This window comes from Stomoxys calcitrans, chromosome 3 (genome assembly GCF_963082655.1).
Source record: "Stomoxys calcitrans chromosome 3, idStoCalc2.1, whole genome shotgun sequence".
NCBI classification, from domain to species: domain Eukaryota; kingdom Metazoa; phylum Arthropoda; class Insecta; order Diptera; family Muscidae; genus Stomoxys; species Stomoxys calcitrans.
Genome location: NC_081554.1, coordinates 100971706 through 100997359, shown reverse-complemented (window position 1 = coordinate 100997359; position 25654 = coordinate 100971706).

The window sequence follows — 25654 nt, the reverse complement described above, 5'->3', positions numbered from 1 at the left end:
TTATACGCTACCTGAGCCACTTTTTGATCAAAAGTACTGTACCACTCTTATTGGTAGAACCGATTGGAACTACGATATCCCTGGTAACAGAAGTTACATTGACTTCTATACGGATGGTTCTAAACAAAACGACCAGGTGGGCTTTGGGGTGTACTCTAAAGATCTAGAACTGGTCATATCGAAATGGTTACCCGCTGCAGTGTGTATCAAGCGGAGATCCTTATGACGATTGGCATAAATAACTTCTCAGACAGCCATTAAATCCCTGGAGAACGTATTGCTGAACACAAAAACTGCCCTCGACTGTCGCAGATCTCTCAACGAGATGGCTGAACAGTTCAAAATTCACCTGTTCTGGGAGCCGGCCCACAGAAATATCCCAAGGAATTGTAAAGCGGTCGAACTTGCGAGACTAGGAACTACCCTCCACATTGCAGGGAAACTGGAATCTGTATGCCTCTACCGACATTTAAGCTAAGTTTTCAGGACCAGGCCCGAAGGACAGCGAATGATAGATGGTCACAAAAAGGGGCTGTGAGCATTCCAAACCTATGTGGCCTAATCTAGACTTGATGAGGTCTACCACTCTGCTGTCATTGGCTAGAACAGACGTCTCAGCTATTGTGTCCGTCATGACAGGTCAATATCTAAAAGGAAAAAATGATGAGAGACTGAAGGTTGCCAGCAACGACTTTTGCAGAAGCTGTGAGGACATCGAATACGAAGAGACTATAGAACACTTTCTGTGTGTGTGTCCCGCATCAGCAGTCAGAAGGAGTTCCACTTTAGGTTCTTATTTTTTTGAGAACCTTTCCGATTTAGCGGATGTGAGCTTTCGCAAGTTATTGGTCTTTTTAAAGCGATCTGGATGGTTCAACGGTAGGAACTAGAAGGCATCTTCCTTCTTCTGTTCCTGTGGTATCACAATGGACGAAAACGTCTTTGTGAGTCTGATGGTACACTGTCACTGAAACCTAACGTAGCGTTTTTAAAACTTTTTTTTTTAATTTTCGTCTTTAAGAAAATTTTTATGGAATCTTTGTCTTAGAAAACATTTGATTAAATTTTATCATAAGTTTTTTAAAGATAAAATCTGGATTGATATTTTGTCTTAAGATTTTTTTTATTTTAATTTTGTCTTAAAAAAAGTATTTTTTATATAATGTTGTCGTTGGAAAAATAACTTTGATGGAGCTCAAGCATGTGCAAGATTTTGAAACTATGTCTTTAAAAAAATAAGTTTGAGTTGGACCGGGTCGAATTTTATCTTTAGATGATCTTGCACTGATGTCTTTTTATAGAAATTTTAATTGAAACTTTGTCCATAAAAAAATCACAAATTTAGAAAAAAATTTATTACAATTTTGTCTTGTGTTGGATTTGAATAAGGTAAGTAAGATTTGATTTGTTTTCTAGTGCTTATTGGCATTTGTCTTAAATCATTGGATGTCAAAGTGGGTGGGAAAAACATTAGCCGGAAGTCTTTTCCACATACGAACGGTACGGGCGAAATAAGAATTCTCCCTATAATGCATTGTGCGGTTCGCTGGCCAATCAATTACAAACGGGTGTGAGTTCCTGGAATGTCTAGTATCCCTGACATACATCCGGAATAATCCAGCCCATACACGTGAGTTGTACTCCATTTTCGGCCTTATGAAAGTGGTGTAGATGTTAGGAAGATCAGACGGAGTGAAGTAATTTTTACACCGTTTAAGGAAGCCTAAACACTTGAATGGTTCTTTGGACACTTCAAATACATGTTTAGCCCAACGGACATCACTTTGTATTTTCATGGCCAGAACATCAAGAGCTTCTGATTGCTCAACATCTACACCGTTGATAGACAAAGATGATCGTAATGGGTCAGCGAATCGTTTGTGTGACAACAAGAAGCACTGAGTCTTCCATGCATTAAAGTCTACTCGATTCATTCGACTCCACTCAGAAATGGCCAGCAAATCCTGGCAGAGTCCATAACCCGCCTCTTGTCCTCAATCTCTCGAAGACTCGGCCTATGGTCGAATGAGTACGAATGGCAGAGATTACTGTCATCCGCAAATAAGTAGATCGGATTCGATGTCTGACCCAACAGATCGTTGATCAAAATAAAAAGAGAAGGAGAAAGAACAGTGCCCTGAGGTACACCTGCGGTCAATTTATACTCATTGGATGAGAACCTATCTATAACGACTCGAATAGTGCGTTCTCTGAGAAAGCTCGAAAAAAATCGAATGAAGCCATTACCGACACCAAATGCTTTGATAGTAGTGCAACGTGCCAGACCCTATCAAATGCACTTAGAATGTTAAATCGATCAATAATATACTAATATTGACACTTCAAACGAGTATAGCGAGTATAGTATACCCCCATTCTGTGGTTTGAGGGTAATAATAGTGAAGTGGTAGACGAATCATTGAACCTACACAATTGTTGCATAACATTTTTAGTCGAATTAGTTAGAACCCCATTTACATCGCTCATTTAATCCTGATTTATGACTCACGTCAGCTGATTTTAAAAAGGGCTTACAGATGATTGGGCCATCAAAAGAGTTTTAATGATCAGCGTAAACGTGGTTTAGGTATTTAATAATACTTTTATAATTCTTGTTAGTACTTACACAAAGATAATTATTAGTGAGAACGCCATTTTCGGTTCGTTCAATGTTTATTACCGGCTTAATTCCAACCTTCCGGATTGAACTGATGGCAAGGCTAATACTAGTCTTTAGACAGTTTGAACAAAACGTTACATTTTAGTATAAATACTTAATGGAGGAAAGATTGAACAAGTTTTGCCATGCGGTCACATTTAAGACGACAAACTGGAATTCCAAATTGGAAAGTCTTAACCTAAATTCGTTTTCAAGTAATATGAACATTGCATATGCCTTTAAAATGTGAAGCATTTGAAAAAGTATTTACAATGGTAAAAAAACAAGTTAAAACCAATGTGAACATATGTAAGTATCCCGATTTTGAAAGGCAGAGTCTGATAGCTGATACCAATTTTCGCTATCTTTCCTAAATCCAGTCGCATCGTATCTGTTACTAATTTATTATTAAAAATACCACCACAATCTTGTTTCATATTTAGTTTACATCATTGTTTTGACTGATATTATATTGAAATAAAAATATATAAAACTTTTAATGGTATCTTTGTTGCTATTCATTTCGATATCTCTTACAACAAAATTACAAATAGATAAATGCCATAAAGCTAACAACAATATCTAATTAAGTATTCACTTGGTGCTCGCTAAAAAAAATCAGACAGAAAAAAGCGTCGACTTGAATTTTAATTGACACACGAACTTGCCTAGGGCATTTACTACTATCCGAATTCAAATTCAAGAGAAAATACGATGAACTTAGTCATATTACATATTAGGCGCATGAACGTAGGTAGACGTGCAGAGCTGAATCTGTATAAGACTGTCCCAATCTATAAAGCAGTAAGATTTTTTTGCAAACAAGAAACGCATATAAAACGCATACCGTGGTGGAAGCTATATCTACATTTGAGCTCATTTTGATGAATTTAAGCAGAGACTCTAAATGGAGCGAGCAATATATGGGAGCTATATCTTAAGCTAAATTCCTAGCAATCGTCTTTGGGCTAAAAAAAGTCATGTGTGGAAAATTTCGTCGTGATTGGGTAATAAATGCGATCTTCACCTTGTTTACAAAAAAAATGGCAGGATGCGGACAGACAAACATGACTAACCGAATCGAATCGTACACTGCATCACCGCAGCTTCATTATTTATTTATTAAAAATATGATATCCTAGCTCAGCAAGACATAATATTTTTTAAATTACAGTACTAGATATAAGAGTTAAGGCCTGGTTATGCTTTCGTAAATGTAGTGTAAATGTAGAACAAATATATCGTAAGTGTAGAGAGGCAATTATGCTTAATTCTAAACGTAGCATTTGACATTTCAAAGACAACAATTTTTTAACAAAAAAATACTTAAAGGTGAGAGAGGAGGGTTTCAGGAGACAGGGACTGGATTGGGACTATACTGCGACAAACACAACATTTTTAGGTGTATCGCCATAACGTTAGACACAAAAGAAATTCTGGGAAGTGATTTACAGTTTTCGAAATGAGTTGTTGTTGATGATGTTGTAGCCACATTTGTGTGTGGAGGTAGCGATTCTCTTCAAGCTCGTTCCGGTCACCGATCGCCGCGAAAACGTTGTGGCCATTGGTTATTAAAAGATGCCAATAGATCGCCTTGTCACATCGAGTATCACAGGCACTTAGTATTTAAGTAAGAACCGTTGCCGCCCGGCCTCGCACGGAGACTCTCCCTTTGATACCGATGATTGTCCGCGACTTCAATTGCAGCTACTCCGTATACAAAGCCTTTCCCTAACCGCAACTTTTGGACTCGCCCGATAGCTCTCAGCTGAGCTTTTCGTCATGTGGTGCTTATAATCATCGCGAGCCGGGTCGAAATTAGTATGTGTATATGGCGGCCCTCAAGGCCGTGGTCTCTAGTACAGTGAGGTCGAAGTGCGGTAGGAATGTGTGGAATCCCTGAATAGACTTCAGTTTCACAACATAGTGATACTATGGATTAGCGGATACAACAGCGCCGTATTGGAGCTTACCCCTACTCCCTTATCACATATGCCTCACTTTTTTTCACAGCTGGTCAGACTGACCACCTTTTCATGGGGGGCACCCAATTAAACTTTATTATTAACAATAAATTGTAATAAATGGCACAGAGAGAATAGGAAAATAGCAGTTTTCTAAACATTCATTTTTGGTTTTGAAATTTCTTCAAACTTCAAATTTTATCGCCTGACACGAAAACGGAACGTAAAATTTTGTTTTTACTGAATTCTTCTGTCCGTTTAAGGTCGACAGACGTTCGGTAATCGTTTGCATGTGTTTTCACAAGGCAAGATTTTCCTACATTTACGGTATGTTTACGAGAGCATAATCCGGCCTTAAGACTTCTAAATACAGTAGATACAATTTAAAAGTATAAACATATAAAAAGTAAAATTGGAGAATGCTTAAGAGAAGAATTTAAAAGCATTTAATTCAATTCAAATATGTAGGAAAGATAGTATTAGTACAAATTATTGGGTTGCCTAAAAAGTAATTGCGGATTTTTTAAAAGAAAGTAAATGCATTTTTAATAAAGCTTAGAATGAACTTTAATCAAATATATAATTGCCATTTTGTTCGATAACCTTTTGCCATCTTCCTGGCAAATTTAGTATTCCACGCTCATAGAACTTCTGGCCTTTATCTGCAAAAAACTGAACCAAGTGCGATTTTACAGCCTCATCATTGCCGAAAGTTTTACCATTTAAGGAGTTCTGCAAAGATCGAAATAAATGGTAGTCTGGTGGTGCAAGGTCAGGGCTATATGGAGGATGCATCAAAAGTTCCCAGCCAAGCTTACTCAGTTTTTGGGGAGTGACCAAAGATGTGTGCGGTCTAGCGTTGTCCTGGTGGAACATGACACCTTTACGATTGACCAATTCTGGTCGCTTCTCCTTGATGGCTGTATTCAATTTGTCCAATTGTTGACAGTAAACATCCGAATTAATCGTTTGGTTCCTTGGAAGCAGCTCAAAAATATACCACACCCTTCCGAACCCACCAAACAGACAGCATAACCTTCTTTTGGTGGATATCAGCCTTTCAAGTGGTTTGAGCTGGTTCACCATGCTTGGACCATGATCGTTTTCGACTAACGTTGTTGTAAACAATCCATTTTTCATCTCCAGTTATGATTCGTTTTAAAAACGGATCGAATTCATTGCGTTTAAGGTGCATATCTCAAGCGTTGATTCGGTTTGTTAAATGAATTTCTTTCAATACATGTGGTACCCATATTAAAATTGACGCCAAACAAACAAATGTAAACAAAATTTCGCGCACTTTTTTTCTAAAGCAAGCTAAAAGTAACAGCTGATAACTGACAGAAGAAAGAATGCAATTACAGAGTCACAAGCCGTTGAAAAAATTTGTCAACGCCGACTATATTACCGACAATTACTTTTTGGGCAACCCAATATTTCAGGTTATTATGTTTAAAAAGGCCACCGTAGTGCATAGGTTAGCAAGATGAATTCTGACGCTAAATGCCTGGATACGAATTCAGGCGCGAACATCAGAAAATATTTTTTAGTGGCGGTTATCCCCTTTTAACGCTGGCGACATTTGTAGGGTACTATTTGGTATGGCGGCCATGTAAAAACTTCTCCACAAAGAGCTGTTTCACTGCGGCACGCAGTTTGGACTCGGCTGTAAAAACTTGAATCGGACAGCACTCATTGATAAGGGAGAAATTTAATACGGTTTCTTAATGGAATGTCCATGGGTAAATTAGCATTTGCATGTTTGAAAAAATTATAATATTTTGTTAAATTTTTTCGCAACTATTCCGAAAGCTCAACGGATTCATTCCTTGGGGCGAAACATAAATTCTTGGGGTAATGTATGGATCGGTCGTAAAAAAAATAAAATATTGGTGAGGGTACGAGAAAATTTTGATATTTTCCAAAAATGCGAGAATTTGCATAATTTTGGGAAAAACTAAACTACATATATGTACATACATGTACATATATGGATTGGCAATAAAATGTCTTCTTTATTTCAACCTTCTTTCGACAAGTTTTTGACATTAATTTATAAAAACATAAGAAGAAGAAATAAAAGAAATTTAATTGACAATGGTTTTGTTTTAACCGTCTGCCATTTCTGTAAAATTATTAACATTTCATATTCAATTGTATTCGTTCAAAACAAATTCTCTAAGCTTAAGTGATATTTTTAAGTAAGACACAAGCTGACTCCACAGAAAATATATAGATCTAAATTTGACCGATTAAACATGATATTGACTTATAACACTCTTTTCAAACAAGGTGTCAATTGTTTTAATTATTTTTGATATAGAAATTCGATATTTTTTGTATCACAGCAAGTGTAAGAAAGAATAAAAAAAATTTTAGCAATATTTACATGTTTTATACGGAATTTAGTCCAATGAAATAAAAAAAAATTATTGAAACAGTAAAAACGTTATTTAAGAGAGATTGCAAATTTCAAATGACTGCTTTATTGAGTTAATAACCACTTTAATTAAATTTTTGAGCTTATCTTAAATCTGAATTGCAAAATTGTTAATCAATAATACAAATTCCTTTATAGGTCCGATTTGAGCAAATTTTTTAATTGAGTGTACAAAATTCTTAATTGAACATAGTTTTTATTATTTTCTGTGCCTAACAGTTTCTTTCACGGACGTTCAACATGTTGATCATATCTTCCTCGGATAAGATTGCAGATTGAAAAATTCACATTCCGACTTCTCTCAAAACTGGACATTCTCCTAAGAAAAGTAATAGTGTTTCAACCCAACTAAGGTTGCACAAGGAACATTTTTTCCCAGCTTTCTGCGTTAAAATTCCCTCCAACATAGGATGGGGGTATGCTAATTTCGTCATTCTGTTTGTAACACCTCGAAATATGCGTCTAAGACCCCACAAAGAATATATAAATCCTTGATCGTCGTGACATTTTAAGTCGATCTAGCCATGTCCGTTCGTCCGTCTGTCTATCGAAAGCACGCTAACTTTTGAAGGAGTAAAGCTAGCCGCCTGAAATTTTGCACAAATACTTCTAATTAGTGTAGGTCAGTTGCGATTGTAAATGGGCCAAATCGGTTCATGTTTTGATATAGCTGCCATATAAACCGATCTTTGGACTTGACTTCTTGAGCCTCTAGAGGGCGCATTTGACTTGACTGAAATTTTGCACGTAGTGTTTTGATGTCACTTCCAAAAAACTGTGCTAAATAGGGTTCAAATCGGTTCATAACCTGATATAGCTGCCATATAAACCGATCTAGGGTCTTGACTTCTTGAATTCTTGAGCTTCAAGAAGACGCAATTGTTATCCGATTTGGCTGTAATTTTGCACGTGTTGTTTTGGTATTACTTCCAACATTTTTGCGTCCAAATCGGTCCATAACCTGATATAGCTGCCATATAAACCAATCTGGGATCTTGACTTCTCGAGCCATTAAAGAGCGCTATTCTCATTCGATTTAGCACAAATTTTGTACAGCGGCTTCTCCAATGGCCTTTAACATACGTGTGCACTATGACCTGAATCGATCTATAGCTTGATACAGATCACATATAAACCAATCTCCCGATTTTGCTTCTTGAGCCCCGAATCGGACTATAACTTGATAAAGCTCCTCCTCTTCCTCCGTCCTTATTCATTATTCCTTGTTCGGCTTTTTTCAAGTTTTTTGCCTGTTAGGGCGAAATCATTAAATTTTACAATTTTTGTTTGTTTCTCTTTCGAGACGAGCTCAATTAGTAGTTTTTGGTTAGAAGACTTTTCTACCATATTAGGTGTGATGGCTTCAAGGGTCGAGCGTTGGTATGTTGTATTTGAATCATATTTAATTGCGAAAACGCATCTATGATACAATTACCACATTAACCAAGCTCGACAACCCTGCTTTTGCCTAAAAAGAGATACTGCGCAAAGACCTCGCCAGATGCGATCCATAGTGGAGGCTATATAAGATTTGGCCCGGCCGAACTTAGCACGCTCTTCAATTTGAAGAAGCAAATTGGTAAATTTTTTTGGTAGCGATTGCCGATGGTATTTGTACATTATTTGATTCAGGTATTGCAAATGAAAATTATTTGTATATAAATGACTGCTTTCGATCGAAGTCTCGGGCATAAGGGCATAATTTGGATTGGAACTGGGTATTTTTAATAATTTCTTTAGGAAATACTATACTAGGTTATGTTAGGTTGAAAAGAGGGTGCGGATATTAATCCACCCCCTCTAAATACTAAAAAGGAACCTAGATAAAAAATCTCTGAGTCAGGGGCCGAATTACCATATACGTAAGCTATTAAAATTGTTCGAAAATATATGTTTTGGCATTACTGCTGCTCAAAATCTACTCGTGAGCTCAGGAGTGTGACTCTCTTTATTGAACCGACATTGTTAATAAACGAAAAAAAAAATCGGTTAAATTAACGAATATTCTGTAATCTAAGGTTACCGATTTCAAATGTGGGTAAAATTTAACAACAAATATAGATAAAAAGAAGGAATGTCAAAATTTATTTTCATTTTAAACATGATTTTGGTGCAAGTATTAACAATATTTTAAAGTTGTTTCTTTTCTGTGATTTTATTGTTGACCTTTAGAATTTTACAATATAACTTTTGTCTTCTTGATTTGGCTCGAGGTCATCGAACAATTTACAAAAACAGTTGTTGGTGTTTTATTTGTAATTTTTATTTATTTCTTTTTATCGAATGTTCTATTTTGCAGGAAGAAAATTCGATATCCTAGAGCAACTCTAGCGCAGTACTCTGCCCTTAAAACGTGTATTTGCCACCTGCAGCCATCGAAGAAAGCATCAGCTCTACCAAGAAACTCGCACAGGGGAATCCTCGTTCCGTTACAATTTTGCGTCTATCAGCGATTTTACCAGCCCACAAAAATGGCCTTAACTCTTTTGAAGTACTTTTACCAATGAAGAACGCAGGTTTTTACCCGATTATGGTGGAATTTGGATCGAAAACTTATTTCAGGCCCTTTAATATCCGTGACGAATATGGTTTGGATCAGACCATATTTACCCTTTAACACCCATTGCGAATATGGTCCATTTCGGCTTATTATCAGGTCCACTGTTTATGTAAATATATCCATCGTGATGGGGACCACCGTGGGGCAGAATTTAGCAAATTTTTTAGCGGTGGTTATTCCCTTCTCATACCAGCGACATTTGTGTTGTACTGTGCCATGTATAGAAGCCAAGTTAAGCTTTTCCCCAAAGGGGTGCGCACTGCGGCACGCCATTCGAACTCGGTTCAAAAGGAGGTCCTTTATCATTCAGCTTAAAACTTAAATCGGATAGCACTCATTAATATGTGAGAAATTTGCACCCTAAAAGGAATTTTTGCACACAAATTTTTCTTTGCTGCATCCATGATGAAGGGTATATGTGATTCGGCCCGACTGAACTTAACTTAACATTTGAAAAATTCAATTTTCAAATGTTTAAATATTGTCGGTAAGACTTAACGACTACTAGTTTTTGGTTGTTAATTTTCGGTAGTTACCAAAAGTTCATATCGATGAATTTCTGTCAAATTTTAATGCAGAATAACACTTATCGACAATTATCATTAACTTCCGACAAATATCGTTAATTCTGTCGGTAAGGATTTAAAGGATAGAAATACAGGAGCAATCGAAAAGTTATGTTACTTGATATAAATAGTTAAAACAAATGTTAAAATTTAAGTATTTGAGTGTAATTAAGTATGAAAAAAGGAAATAAACACAAACACGTATTTAGGACTAATTTATACAAAGTAATGAAGAGATAAAAGGTTGAAATGACCATCCGAGTTTTGTATCACCATGTTGCCAAATTGTAGCCAAAGGAAGGCTAAGTCTAAACGGCTATGGAAGGAATAGTTAAATTAGTATGGGCCAAGAACAAATGATGCCAAATCACGGAGAAATGTATGAAACAGCCAATTGCTACTTTGGTGGTACCGCGGTGGACATTAACCTGTTGAAATTTAGCTCACATCAAGTGGTCAGTCAAAGTAAATGCAATTTATTGTTGGGAAAACATGTCGGAAGCATTTTTGGGGCTGTGGGCAAGCAAATATTTCGGTTGTAGATCATGGATGTACAAACAAGATTCTGCACCGTAACATAGCACGTGCAAACTTAGAACGGCAAAAAAAAAGTTCCGCACTTCATTTGGTCCACACAGTTGCTGTCCATTTCGGTAGATGTCAAGCCGGCAGTATTTTGTTCTGAGTAGTTAAAGAAACGAATTGCAAGTAGCACGAATGTATTTTGATCCATTCCTGTACCATGGATTTCTTCAACGCATCCATACGGGCATATTTTTTAGTCCTTACCTCGCTCTCAAATGTGGCCCAAATACCACTTTTGAGAGCGAGGTAAGGACTAAAAAATATGCCCGTATGGATGCGTTGAAGAAATCCATGGTATAGGAATGAATCAAAATACATTCGTGCTGCTTGCAATTCGTTTCTTTAACGGGGGTATATTCATTTTGTCATGCCGTTTGCAACACATCGAATTATCCATTTCCGACGCCATAAAGTATATATATTCTTGATCAGCGTAAAAATTTAAGACGATCTAGCCATGTCCGTCCGTCCGTCTGTCTGTTGAAATCACGCTACAGTCTTTAAAAATAGAGATATTGAGCTGAAACTTTGCATAGATTCTTCTTCGGTCCATAAGCAGGTTAAGTTCGAAGATGAGCTATATCGGACTATATCTTGATAAAGCCCCCATACAGCCCAATCCGCCGATTTAGTGTCTTGGGCCCTTAAAAGCCACATTTATTATCCGATTTTGCTGAAATTTGGAACAATGAGTTGTGTTTGGCCACTCGACATTATTTTTCAATTTGGACCAGATCGGTCCAGATTTGGATATACCTGCCATATAGACCGATCTCTCGATTTAAGGTTTTGGGCCCATAAAAGGCGCATTTTTTGTCCGATGTCGCCGAAATTTGGGACAGTGAGTTGTATTAGGCCCCTCGACATCTTTCTGTAATATGGCTCAGATCGGTCCAGATTTGGATATAGCTGCCATATAGACCGATCTCTCAATGTAGGGTCTTAGGCCCATAAAAGGTGCATTTATTGTCCGATTTCGCCGAAATTTGGGACAATTAGTTGTGGTACCCTTCATCATTATTCTTCAATTTGGCTCAGATCGGTCCAGATTTGGATATAGCTGCCATATAGACCGATCTCTCGACATAAGGTTTTGGGCTCATAAAAGGCACATTTATACTCCGATTTCGCCGAAATTTGACCCAGAGACTTATGTTAGGTTTTTCGTCATCAGTGTCGTATATGATTCAGATCGGATATGGCTACCAAAAGGACCAATATTTTTTTCTACAAAGTTCGTGCCGGCCGAACTAAACACCTTTTTACTTGGCATTTTTTTAATTGTAATAGAAACAGAGAACCCTACGGTCTGCACCTGGACAAAATTCGACTTATGAATTTTCTTTACGTTTACAATTATCAGGCAGGCGATAGCCTGGTGGCTATCATCTCGGCTACCACTAGTATAATATGTGTACAGCTACAGGTGAAAAAATACGCTTGTTTATTTTTAGAACGAACAGCATAATCATTCACTTATATTAACACCCTTTAATTTTGCATGTGTTTCGGAAAGTATCCAGTTGTCCAGCCAGTAACCAGTTGGCATCTTCATCTAGTTCAGTAGCTAATTTTTAGAGTCATTTTTGTCTGTGTAGTTCCATTTTGGGCAAAATTCTAACAAATTTAGTTATTGATGCATTTGGGTCTTAAATACAACATACAAACCGCGCTCTTGCGTTGAAGAAAGAATTTGTAACACCAAAAATTCTCATACACTCAACAAAATTTTTTATTCAAAACAGCAAAATGTTTGCAAAAACAACAGTTTTTGATTGCTGAAAAAAGGCCGCCATTTTAGCAATAATTTCGTATTACTATTTCAGCTAACAAAACCTGCAGTTTTAAATACAAAAATCTGCTAAAATATTAAAAAAAAATATTCAGAAACAATTTTATTTGTCTTGTTTTGTATTTAATGCTATTATTTAAGTTTGCCTCTAACGGCCTATTATTTGCTTTGATTATTTTGGTCCTTTTTTCCTAAGGGCGTCGAGCTAATGACCATGACAAATTATATTGGAAGAGACGATTTCAATCTTGCAGTACTACTGAAAGGAAATTACCTCTTCAACAGACCATTGTACACATAGCCATTGCGGTCATTGGTATAAAGGTGGCGAAAAGTCGTTCGTGAATTTTATTGCTGAAAAAAGCCGTATGGTATATAACCAGCCATTGAGACACTCATCTCCATTTGACTACAAGTCAATGTCTCATTCAAAAACTTCCTTAAATCTGGCTATGCCAACATTTTTTTGGTTTTTGGTCTACCTCTGTATATATGTAAGTATTGTCCCCTCTTTTTTCTCGCATCTGCGAGGAAACCCTTTTATTTGGTTTTTCTGATATTTTGCCTTTATCCATTTCTCGTGTATAGTAAAGTAGAACAACAGCAATGCAAAAATATATTAAACAGGGAAATGCCGCACAAGTTCCTCATACCGACATGATGCTTATGGCGCATGTGTGCTGTGTATTATTTACAAAAAGGATGACCTTTTTTACTATGACGTAAAACGCATGTGCACTTTCTGTCTGTGCTCAAAATTATTTTACAAACAGCGCACTAAACACCAAAAACAACAAAGCTTATAATTTAAATAACAGTAAGCCTGCTGTTCTGAAATTGCAGAACTACTGCTGTAATAGCAGAGCTACTGCTTTAATAGCAGCAAAATAAACTACTAACAATCAGCAGACAATGTTTGCTATTTTCGGGTTCGATTTCCCCTTCGGTCAATTTTTCTTTGTTATTTTTCTTTAAACTATGTTAGGTTAGGTTGAAAAGAGGGTGCGGATATAAATCCGCCCATGCCACTATGGACATACACCTAAGCCAGTAATCAGTTTGTTGTGTGCTCTAAAAACTATAATGTAACCTCGAAAAAAAAATATTAAGTTAGGAATTCTGTGCTACTTACAAAATCCCTAATTGTTTTCAATACCACTCCCCTAAATTGGTTCATGTCTAGTATCGTGTCCCCACCTAAGTTCCGCTGTCTGTTTGCCGCGAAAGCCGGGCAATGACATAGGCTATGCTCCATTGTCTCATCATCTTCTCCAAATGCCCTACACATGTTTTCACTTGCCGGACCGATTTTGCATAAGTGAGTCCTATTTGTACAGTTATGACACCTAAAACTATATTGACCACCTTTTTACTGCCTTTCAGTAATAGCCTCATCCTCTCACGATCAGGATCACCCCATAGGATTATCGCCGTCCTGCCGACCGAAAGGTTCTTCACCGCCAAATCGTCTGCCCTTTCATTACCCCTAACTCCGTTATGGCCAGGCACACAAATGGTGCGGATTGGGTCATCCTAAGAGAAAGCGTTAATCTCCCTCTTACAATGCAAAACTGTTCGTGCTCTTTCCCTCCTGGTTGTTAATGGCCTTATGGTCATTTTACTGTCGGTAAAGATGTTCACTCTCGACGTCCTCGCGTAAGTACCACACCACCTCACGCATTCCGTGATCGCCTGGATCTCCGCCTGCAGGAACTTATCAGGCGGTTTAAAACAGTCAGGCGGTCTAAAACAGATCTCAGTCCTTGGGTTCTCAATGTAGACCCCAGTTACACTCTGTCCTCCAGCTTTGATCCACCCGTGTTTTACGAACTTATACTAAGTTTCTATCAAACCAAGACTGTGCCGATGGCAACAGTGCCTCGCACACGACCTCATGATTCCTCTCTAATATCCGATCGGAAACCTCTTCCCTTCCTTCCAGGTTCCTATCGTCACCTCGATTATACCGCGGCGGTATGAGCTGCTCCCAACCTCAATCCATTCTCCCATTGCCTAAAGTCTCATAGCCGCAGTGGCTACCTCACACTTAATTTGTATGCCAATGGATCGGATATCCAGAATAGTCTCCAGGTCCTCATCGCTCCGCCTAAGCTAAGACAACATGTTCTGTTGCATGGTCCTTATGTTGCTCTTTTCTTCATAGCAGTCCTATACAAGATCACTCCTAAGCATTTGTCCTTGTCAGATATCGAAATCGTTTTAATTAGGAAATGTGGTGCGTCAAATTGGTCCATCTTAGTCTTCCTCATGAATAGGCATATTTCCGACTTATCTGGGTTAACATTGAGGCCCCTGTGTTCAGCCCAGTCATATGCCGACGCTGACCGAGCTATTCTAAACCTAATATAGCGATGGTCTGAGAAGGAGTGCTTCATGTAGAACGTCTAATCCTGAACATCATCGATTAGTTTTTCCAAACATATTGCCACATCTAAAACCTCATTCCTAATCCAATTAACAAAGATAGCTGTGTTACCAATAGTAGGAGTTATTGAGTCGTTAGTATTCAAGAATTCTGCAGTGGCTTGGCCCCGCTTATTAATGTTGGTACTACCCTAGGAAATGTGGTGAGAGTTCGCATCGCACCCCATTAGTACCTCATTTCCTGTCTGTTTTGCTTTCCTTACTAAGAGTTGCAACTCCGACGTAGGTGGCGGTGTCGGAGAGTCGAAAGGCAGATAAAATGATCCCAGGTATGCTCCACCATCTCCCTGTCTCATCTCTGACGTTGACAACTTTGGGGCAAATACATAGTTTACATTTTTATAACAAATCACGCAGATCATATGCGAGTACCAGTGTTAGCACAGAATAATTGGTAGTTAATATGGTTCAGTTCACAAACTTTGTTCCGGGTCGTCCATGGCTCCATATGAATCTTGCCCTTGCAGATTTTCTCCATCAGGGCGTGAGTAGCTGACCTCAATCATTGGTCCTCCATTAGATGGGCTTCTTTGGAGTGGGTGATGATCCCATCGTCTGCTCCCTATTCTTTAGGCTGCATTGAGTTTCCCGTCACTGCACTGCCTGATGATTCAATATTAGGATCATTGCCAATAGTAGCACCCCAAATCTTGAAAAAATCGGTAATGGTTCCATCATCTGGTCCCTGTTCGTTAGGCTGTATTGAGTCTCCCTACACTGCCTGATGTACCAATATTAGGATCTTTGCATATACCAGTTTTCCAAATATTGAGTAAATGGGCTTCTTGGGAGTAGGTTGCGCTCCAGGGATTATGGATTCTTCCAACGAGCTTTTTGACGGTATAAATACATGGCGCTGGCGTAAGAAGGCGGCTCCTTGCCTTTCTCAGCGACCGTCTTCCCTTACCGTGATGGCTGTGGCATCCTTTTGGAAGTCACAGTCCAAGAAAAAAAAATACACCACATATGTAATTATTTGTCTCAGTGGATGTTTATAATCACCATTGAACGTATATATTCCATAACCAATTATCTTCAAATTTAGATACAAAAGGCCATACCAGTCATGTGTGCATTAGTAAAGCAATAACAAAAATGCGAGCGACCTCAGCCACATTTCGAAATGTATACCAATGGATGGACCAGGTAGCTTCTTTATAGTGATATTCCACAAACTAAAATCAAAAATTTAAAAAAAAATCAAAAAAAAAAAAAAAAAAATGCCTAAAGTAATCAAAACATGTAACAGGCAGCAGAAAGAAATGTTTGCTTGAACAGCAGAAATGTCTGCTTTTCCATTTGCAGCAGACAAAAACTGCTATTTTAGCAAACATTTTGCTGTTTCGAATAACAAATTTGGTTGAGCGTTTAAAAACTTTAGATTGTAGTCCGTTCTTGGTAGTGTTAATGCTGTTCCATATACAAATTTTTTGTTTTTTTGCTCGTTATTTATTATTTTAACTTGGTTTTCATGTTAATTTGAAGCAAATAACAAATTTTTTGCACACGGTTTGTGCTCGTGGTGGTCACGTTTATTATATTCAATAGATTTTGGGTCTTTAATCCTTTTGTTATTTGATCGGACAAACCGTCGAATATAAACATTGCCATAAAGATACACAATGTCTCACAAAAAAGATGATTTACTAAATAAACAAACGCGTTTATTTTAAACATCGGCTAGGCCACTGCCAGTCGCCACACTTCATAAGTAAGTGCGAAGTTATAACAATTGAACGGCAACGTGGACCAAACAATGCTTCGAGCGGGTAGAGTGGGCGAATGATTGAATTGTTTGCAATTGAATGCCAATTTTTTGTGTTCGATTGACCACCGGAATTCGCGGTTATTATTTTCAATTGTATGTTATTTTTCGATTTCTTCCATCACAATTGCCGTAAACATTTGTTTTTTCCTATAACATACAACTATTGTCTATATAAATGAAACACAGCAAAATAATTGTCAAGGTCTTAACAAAACGGTAGCTTTGCCAATAATTGCCGTGAGGCATGCATCAAAAAGTTCCACATATAGAGTAGTTTTGAACTGATATCCAGCCTGAGAATATAACAGGTAGTTAAGCCCAATACGACCAGTTGGAGTTGTACATGTTTCCCACACCAAATGAGAAGGAAGCAAAGAAAATCCCAGACTTTTAAAGATGATTATTCCCTCATCGCAATGACCATAATTTGGACTTGGCTATAAATAAAAGACCTCTTATCATTGAACCAAAACTTGAAGAGGCAGCAATTATTGATATGAGAATGAGGTGTTCGTGGGAAAGTTTGCAAATCCATACTGACCTAAAACTATATGCTTCATTAATCTCACAAACGGGCTGTTGACCATGAGAATAAATATCACCATAATGAAAGGTTTTTATTGATTACAGAAAGGACATCGCCAGGCATACAGGCGGAATGGACATATACAACATACCACTGGCGGACGTTCTGGGTGCCTGGTTAGGGCCCCATCGTGTTCACTGAGCCTCTCGTGTGCCGGCTCACAGTGCTTGGCTTGCTTTTCCCTGGTATTTAACCTTAGAGTACAAAGAGGATTTCCTGTGGAATCAAGTACACCACAACGAACCAACAATTGCTGCCTGCTGTACAACATCTCTTCTCATCAACTTCAAGCCATTTTTAACTGAGCTAGAATTTTTCTAGCATCAACGTGATTCGTGTATTTCCACCACAATGCTAGAGTCGACTATATAATTATTGTGGTGTACTAAGAGCCGACTTTATAATACCCTACATCAACGAGACTACGAACTACTTTTAATACATGGAGCCTATGTTGAAATCTAGTCAGACTTTAACTTTGCATACCCATTGAAATATTGAATAAAACCTTGCAAGATTTTTTCAAAATAGGACCTACAGCCTTAAAGGGCCATATCGGATGAAAGATATATATGCGAGCTATATTTAAATCTGAACCAACTTTGATGAAATTTAAGTCACGTACTAGCACTTCAAATAAAACACCTCACGCTAAATTTTATAAAAATCGAACCAAAATTTTAGCTTTTATACAGCTTTTTAAAGGCCATATCGCATGAAAGATATATATGGGAGCTATATCTAACTATTATCCGATTTTTGCACACATGTTGAGACGTCAAATAAAACATATAGTGCTAAATTTTGTAAAGATCCGACCAAAATTGTGGCTACTACAGCCTTAAAGGTCCATATCGGATGATTGATATATATGGGATCTTTATCAAAATCTTAACCGATTTATATAAAATTTTGCACATGTATTGGAACGTCAAATAAAACATCTTATTGAATTTTTTTTAGATCGTTCCAAAGTTGAAGCTTCTACAGTCTTTAAAAGCTTTATCGGATGAAAAATAAATATGGGAGCTATACCAAACTCTTAGCCGATTTTTATGAAATTTTGCACAAGTGTTGGGACGTGAAATGAAACATCTCATGTACAATTTTGTAAAGATCGGATCAAATTGTGGCGCATACAATCTTTAAAACCATATCGGATGAATGATATATATGGGAGTTTCCGATTTTTTTCAAAATCAAAATAGCATCGTCCCTGATTTAAAAAAGAGACTTGTGCAAAATTTCATGACAATCGGACAACAAATGCGACCTGTACCTTGTTCACAAGAATACACGGACGGACGGACATAGCTAAATCGAATCGGGAAGTGATTCTAAGCCTATCGGTATACTTATCAAATGGTCTACCTCGTTTTCTTTTAAGCATTGCAAACAAATGCATAAAGTTATAATGCTCCGTACCACAGTGGCTGTGTAGGGTATAAAAATGTTTAGATGAACTGATTTTCTTGAAATTTTCACAAATTGTGTACATCGAACGAAAAATTTATACCAATGGCAATGAAAGAAAAGTAGCACCAAATACCTACGGTATTGTTTTAGTATTAATTCACAGTATTCCTTCACTATCAATGCCATTGATACCACACGCGATCACTTTTTCTTTCACTGTTTGCTGACTGTGTAATGTGTAAAGAATGTTTATATTTGCGTAGTGTTTTTCGCGTTGGAACTTTTATATGCACTCATAGAATGTTTTTAGTAAAAACAGCAAAAATGTTTGCAGTAACAGCAGAAAGTCCGCTGAAAACGGGACAGCAGTAATTGTTTGCTAAAACAGCAAATATTTTCTGCTGATTTCAAATTTTAGAATGTTAAGAGAGCTCAAAAATGTCATACATATTTCAAAAATGTTTATATTCCATCTTATCTTTCAATCCTACAAGCATATGGCAAATTAGCTTTTTAAATTTTTACATTTCTCGATTTTTTGGTCGAATTTAAATAACAGCAGACAAAATAACTACTACCATTATATTAATGCTTTTAAACAAAGAAGTTAATGACTAAAATTTGTATTTTTTTATTAATATATAGCAAATGCTTCAATAGTTGTTTAAGAGTTCAAAAAATTTTAATGGGTTTATTGAAAAGTTTGTAAGTTTTAATTTAATACCAGCAGACGGTGTTTGTTGATATCAGCAGAGTAATTTTTCTAGGTGTAGTAACTTCTCTATCCTAAGCTAATTGGACATTTATGCAGCCTACTTCATTTCTCCATGCAGCTATGCCGTGCAGTATGTACGATTCGGTAAGGGAGAAGTATGCTTTTTTGAGTACATATAGGGATGAACAGAGACTGAGATGAAAATGAGCATATGAGGATTTTATAATCTTTTTTTGAACAATATCTATATTTTGTTTCCATTTAAAATGGCTACCATGATGAACAAAAGAGGGTGAAACCATCTTTGGTATCAAGAGAGCATGCCCATGTAGTATAGTGTTATTCTACTATTGGGTTGCCCAAAAAGTAATTTTTCATATAGTCGGCGTTGACAAATTTTTTCACAGTTTACTTTTAGCTTGCTTTAGAAAAAAAGTGTAAAAAAAGTATATTTGATTAAAGTTCATTCTAAGTTTTATTAAAAATGCATTTACTTTCTTTTAAAAAATCCGCAATTACTTTTTGGGCAACCCAATATTTGTTTCTATGTTGATGTTCATGTCGCCAATGACAAAGAGGGTGAAAATGAAGAAGAGTGGGTTTTTACTTAGTCTTCCCAATACAGTAAAGATACAACAAGTTCGATGTACTCCAAATGGATTCAAATTGAGGGTTTCAACATTTTCGAGTTTTTCTGTTTTGATTCGGGTATTTGTTCGAAAATTTTTTCGTATTTTCATTTGTTTTTTGCAACCTAAAGTTTGAATAAACGAAAAAACGAAATATCGTAAGCAATTCAAACATGTTGAGTCTTAAGCTTTTGTCACTGGTCATCCCGAATTTCGCTCTAATACCAGCTCTTCTCCTTTTTCACCCTCTTTGGTACATAGATGGATGACTGCTCCAGCAGGAACAAGGACAGCGTTGGACAAAGAGGAACGCCATAACCTCCATCGAAAAATAACAGCCATAGGCGATCAGGTACCTTAAATAAGTTTGGAAAAAATAATATTGAGTCTATGATTTTTTATTATATGCTGTTGCTATAACAAGTTTATCCAAATACCAAAATACCTATTCGTTATACAGAAATTTATCAAGACCAATGAGAAAGTGTTTTTTTTTTTATTGTGTAAAAGTGCAAGGCGAAGAGTAATTTAAATTAAAGTCAGTGATTAGTTAGAAGATCAAATTCGTTCCAATATATACGGAGACAATTGAGGCCATCTACGGCCATAAGAGTATATTTAATTCGAAGTGTAATTTTTTGAGGAAGAGTAAGCACACGATTGTCCAGGCATATAGTATTGTAGAAATACGCGAAACTATCATTTGTGCCTGGGAAGATTTGCTGCTACACAATTTATTCTTTATTTGGTTGGTTGCCATTCTTCACTTTCTCTCTTTACCTTACATGCTTACTTCGTCGGCTGTCACAGACCATTCGTTTCCTAATTCAGATTCGATTTTTGAGTGCCTCTATCTTTTGCACCAGACTTGAGAGGAAGTGAAGAGTACAAGAGTCGCAACCCGATCTTACGGTAGTATTTGATTCGTTTCTGGAACTGGAGATTGTTTTTTGGTTCTTGATTTCATTTTGATATCTTCGATATGACTGCTCTTTCTGGCTTTGTTCAGATATCCGAAGCTCTCATTGAAATCAGTGCGGAGATATGCGGATAATCCCTGGCAAACTCCTCCGTACACTCACTTGAGGTTCATAAGGAGGAACTTAAAGCGATTTGGAGTCGGGTTAAGCCTTGCTATGAAGCAGGTCTTAAGGAATTATTGGACTCTTCGGACAGGAATACAAGGCTTGATGTCGATACACTATAGTCTAGGTATCAGTCCACATATCTGACCTATGTCAACAGCATAGCAATATTAATCGAATAAATAGAGTCTAAAAGTTTCAGGTTTCCCCTGGGATATCATACATGCCAAATGTTCATCTTCCTCCTTGTGATACGGATCCATTCACTTATCTTGGTCAACATTTCGTGTTCTATTCACAACCATAATCAATAATCCCCCGATTGTCCCCGTGAAGAAACTTTTTCACTTAACTTCAGACACGGGGGGAAGCCAAGGAGGTAGTAAGTAAAGCTCCGCTTACGAATGAGGGGTTTGATATTGCTTGGAAAGCACTCCAACATCGATTTGAGAATAGAAGGCTCTTGATAAACAGTCAGGTCGCTTTTTGGTATTCCAAAGAGCAGTAATGAATCAGGATCTTCGATAAAGGACATATTTCAAGGTGGGACCACGTTGTCCATTTGGGAACAGTCGCATAACAATAAGACGGAGAGCCAAACATGGAAGGAAATGGATGCATTCCTCACTAATGGCTTACAGACTCTTGAAACTGTGGGCGATTTCAACCAACCTTCGCATTCGAATTCCGGCCATCCTCATACGTCTGAGAACTCCAAGTCAGTACCGAAACCACCGAATCTTAGGTATGTCAATCTGCACACTGTAAACTATGCCCAGAACAGGTCCACACAATTCGGCTATGTCCGAAATTTTCGAATTTAGGTTACCAGGATAAGGTTTCTCACATTAAGAAGTACAATTTATGCCTGAACCTGAAAAGGTCATAATATGGAGGCTTGCGAAAGTGCGTTCAATTGTTTAAAGTGTCAGAAAAGGCATAATACATTACTCCATCGAATGAAAGCGTGAGTTTGATTTGATGTTGATATATATGAGTAGGGTAGGGTATACTGGGTATATGTCTACATGTGTCCACGATTTTGGACACATGTAAAGCGGTAAGCAGATATTTAGTAAAGTGGACCTTGTTAAAGCATACCATCAAATACCACTGGAAGAATCTGACATTCCTAAGAGTGAAATTATAACTCAATTTGGATTATTTGAGTTTCCTCGAATGAGCTATGGGCTTTGTAATGCAGCTCAATTTTTTCAGCGTTTCATATACGAGGTCACTCAAGGTTTGGATTTCTGTTACGATTATATAGATGATATTCTCATTGCGTCAAACAACAAAGAGGAGCACAGCGAACACCATAGGAAGTTATTTTCAAGATTTTGAGAGTTTGGTGTTACTATTAATTATTCCAAATCGGTGCTTGTGAAATTTAATGATATTCGCCCTAACAGGCAAAAATTTGGAAATGAAAAGGTTTGGCAGAGCCCGGCCGGGATTCGAACCTGGGCACAATGAGTAACAGCGACAGCCGCTGTCTTGCGTTCGAAGCCATCAATACAACTTCCAACAGATACACGGAATCATGTGTATCACGGAAGTAGTGCAATTGTCACAGAAAAAAGTCTGTTATTACACGAAAACACATGCATTGGGAAAGGTACAGCTTATAGACAAGGTTGTCGAGCGTGGTTAATGTGGTATTTGTATCATAGAGGCGTTTTCGCAATAAATACGATACAAATGCAACATACCAACGTACGGCCATTGAAGCCGTTACACCTAATATGGTTGAAAAAGTTTTCTAAAAAAGATTTTCATCTCATAGTGGTTGGTGTGGGTTGCTATCTCTGGCTTTCCTTTTCCATTTGGATAAGAAAATTTCCTACACAACATTTTAATGACATTGTGTGACATTGTTTTAATGAAATTTTTCTAAAAACAAAATTTTAGAGTAACTTTCTCTAGCAACCAAACTTCAACCAGGGCCGGACCCCCTCAAAAATTCTCTTTTAAAGACAAAATTTCATTACGATTTCTTCTAAAGACAAATTTTTATTTACATTTTTTCTAAAGACAGTTTTTTATTAATTTTTTTTTAGAGATAAAATTTCAGTAAATTTTTTCTTAAGACTTTTTAAACAAATTTCAACAAAATGTTAATGAAATTTTCTTTAAATACCGAATTGGAATGTAGTTTTCTCAATAGATAAATTTTTTGAAAAACTTATAAAACAAACAATTATTAAAATTTTCTTTAAGCCGAAATATTTACGGAATTTTTCAAAAAAATTCCAAAGACAAATATTTAATAAAAATATCTCCAAAGTAAAATTCTATATGAATTTATTCTTAATATTAGTTTTTTTATTTTAGTTGAAATTTTATCTGTATTAAAAACCATTTTTTAAAAATTGTCTTTTATTAAAATATTTTCTTTGTTTTTCTTTCGAGTCGAGCTCAATGATCGGAGATTTTTCTGTAATGGAAAAGGAAAGCCAGAAATCACCACACATACCAACCACTATGGGACGCGTTTTGTCTTAGGTGTGAAGGCTGTACATTGGTAAGTTATACTTATACCATTGTTATTGCGAAAACGCCTCTATGATATAAATACCACGTTACCCACGCTCGACAACCCTGTCCGCTTGCGGTTCCTTTCCCAATGCACGTGTAATGGCAAATTTTTTGACTACACAATTTCACTACTCCATGGCACATAAATGATTCTGTGCACCTTTTAAAAAAAAAACTTTAATTAATAATAAAAATGTTTCCAAAAAGATAGTTAATTATACATATTTAATTATAAATTATTTGCAGCAATGAAATGAATAATTTTTGAGGACTCGGGAACACAATTTTAAAATTCCGAAATGGTCACTCGGATTAATTTATTTTTTAAAATAATTGATTCACATGAAGCCATATTTTTGCTAGTAGTCAATAGCATCAGCGTTGATTCTCGTAGAAATGAATTAGTTCTGCAGGCTTTGGTCGTAGATTTAGCCACAGTGAAATATTTTTTAAAATATGTTCAAAATTTACTTATTGAATTTTTGATTTTTTTCCCAAAATAATCTTTTTATAGTGAAAAGATTTTGCGACTTATGATTTCTCTAAGTGTTGTGTACGAAAAACTTAAATCCTATCAGTCAGGGCAACTTTTTTCTATGAGAGCAAATTTTATATTACACTTACGTTTGCCACTAGAACATTATATACTAATTAGTGAGCATCTTAGGCTAGATGGATGAAAAGGCTTTCTAGAAAAATTTTAAAGAATTTTTCGTTTTGAAAATTATTATTTTTAAGAAGGACATAAATTATGTAAAGGTTGATTTTTTAAGAGCTATAGGAAAGTTTTTCAAGAAAATCTCAAAAAAAAACTCTGAAAAATTCATGAAATCTTTATTTTAACCGATAGTACTATATGGCCAGTACTTTTATTTTTAATATTTGAAGATTATTTCATGCAAATGTTCCATCCGCTTAGCCTCAAATGGTCCATACGCTTAGTCCAATTTTGGCATACACTTTTCAACATTTCGGCCGGTATCTCAAGAATAAATGCTTCAATGTTGTCTTCTTATGCGTCAATTGAAGCGAGCTTGTCTGTATAGACATAAGCTTAAACATAGCCCCACAAAAAATAGTCTAAAGGCGTTAAATCGATCTCGGTCGGCCAATTGACCGGTTCCGAACGTGAAATAAAATGTTCGCCGAACTCGCCTCTCAATAAGTCCATTGTTACGCGTGCTGTGTGGCATGTGGCACCGTCTTGTTGAATCCCCATGTCATACAAGTCAAGCTCTTGCATTTTGGACAAAAAAAGTTGGATATCATCTCACGGAAGCGCTCACCATTCACAGTTACGTTACGATTCGCCTCATCTTTGAAGAAGTACGGTCCAATGATGTCACCAGCCCATAAACCGCACTAAACGGTGACTTTTTCTGGATGCATTGGTACCTCTTGCAATGCTTCTGGCTGATCTTTCATCCAAAATCAAGTGAATTGAGCCAAAATAAGCATCGTCCATAAAATGGAAGAAACGCTCGATGATCTTTCTTAACAGAACACGCATTTTGAAAGCGTTGTTCGTTTTTAAGACGATTTATGGTTAACTTATAGACCAAATAGAAGATGTCCGACAGTGATACCAGTGTTGCCAAAAAGAAAATAGCTAAACAAAATCACCCTTTATTAGTTGACGAATATAAATCGAATACAAAAAATTTGATTTCTACCACCTTTTCTTATTTTATCTCCATAAATTAAGAAACTTTAGGACTAACGGCATGATGCAAATTATAGGCATATACGGCAATTTTTTTGGCTATCATTGACGACGAATTTTATCGAAATGTGCGAGAATAAAAAGAGGTCATTGGGTACCAAGTCAGTTCTCTATGGCGGATGACCCATCAATTCGACGTTTTGGCCGGTCAAAAAGGTACAGACTTGAGCCGATGTGTGCGAG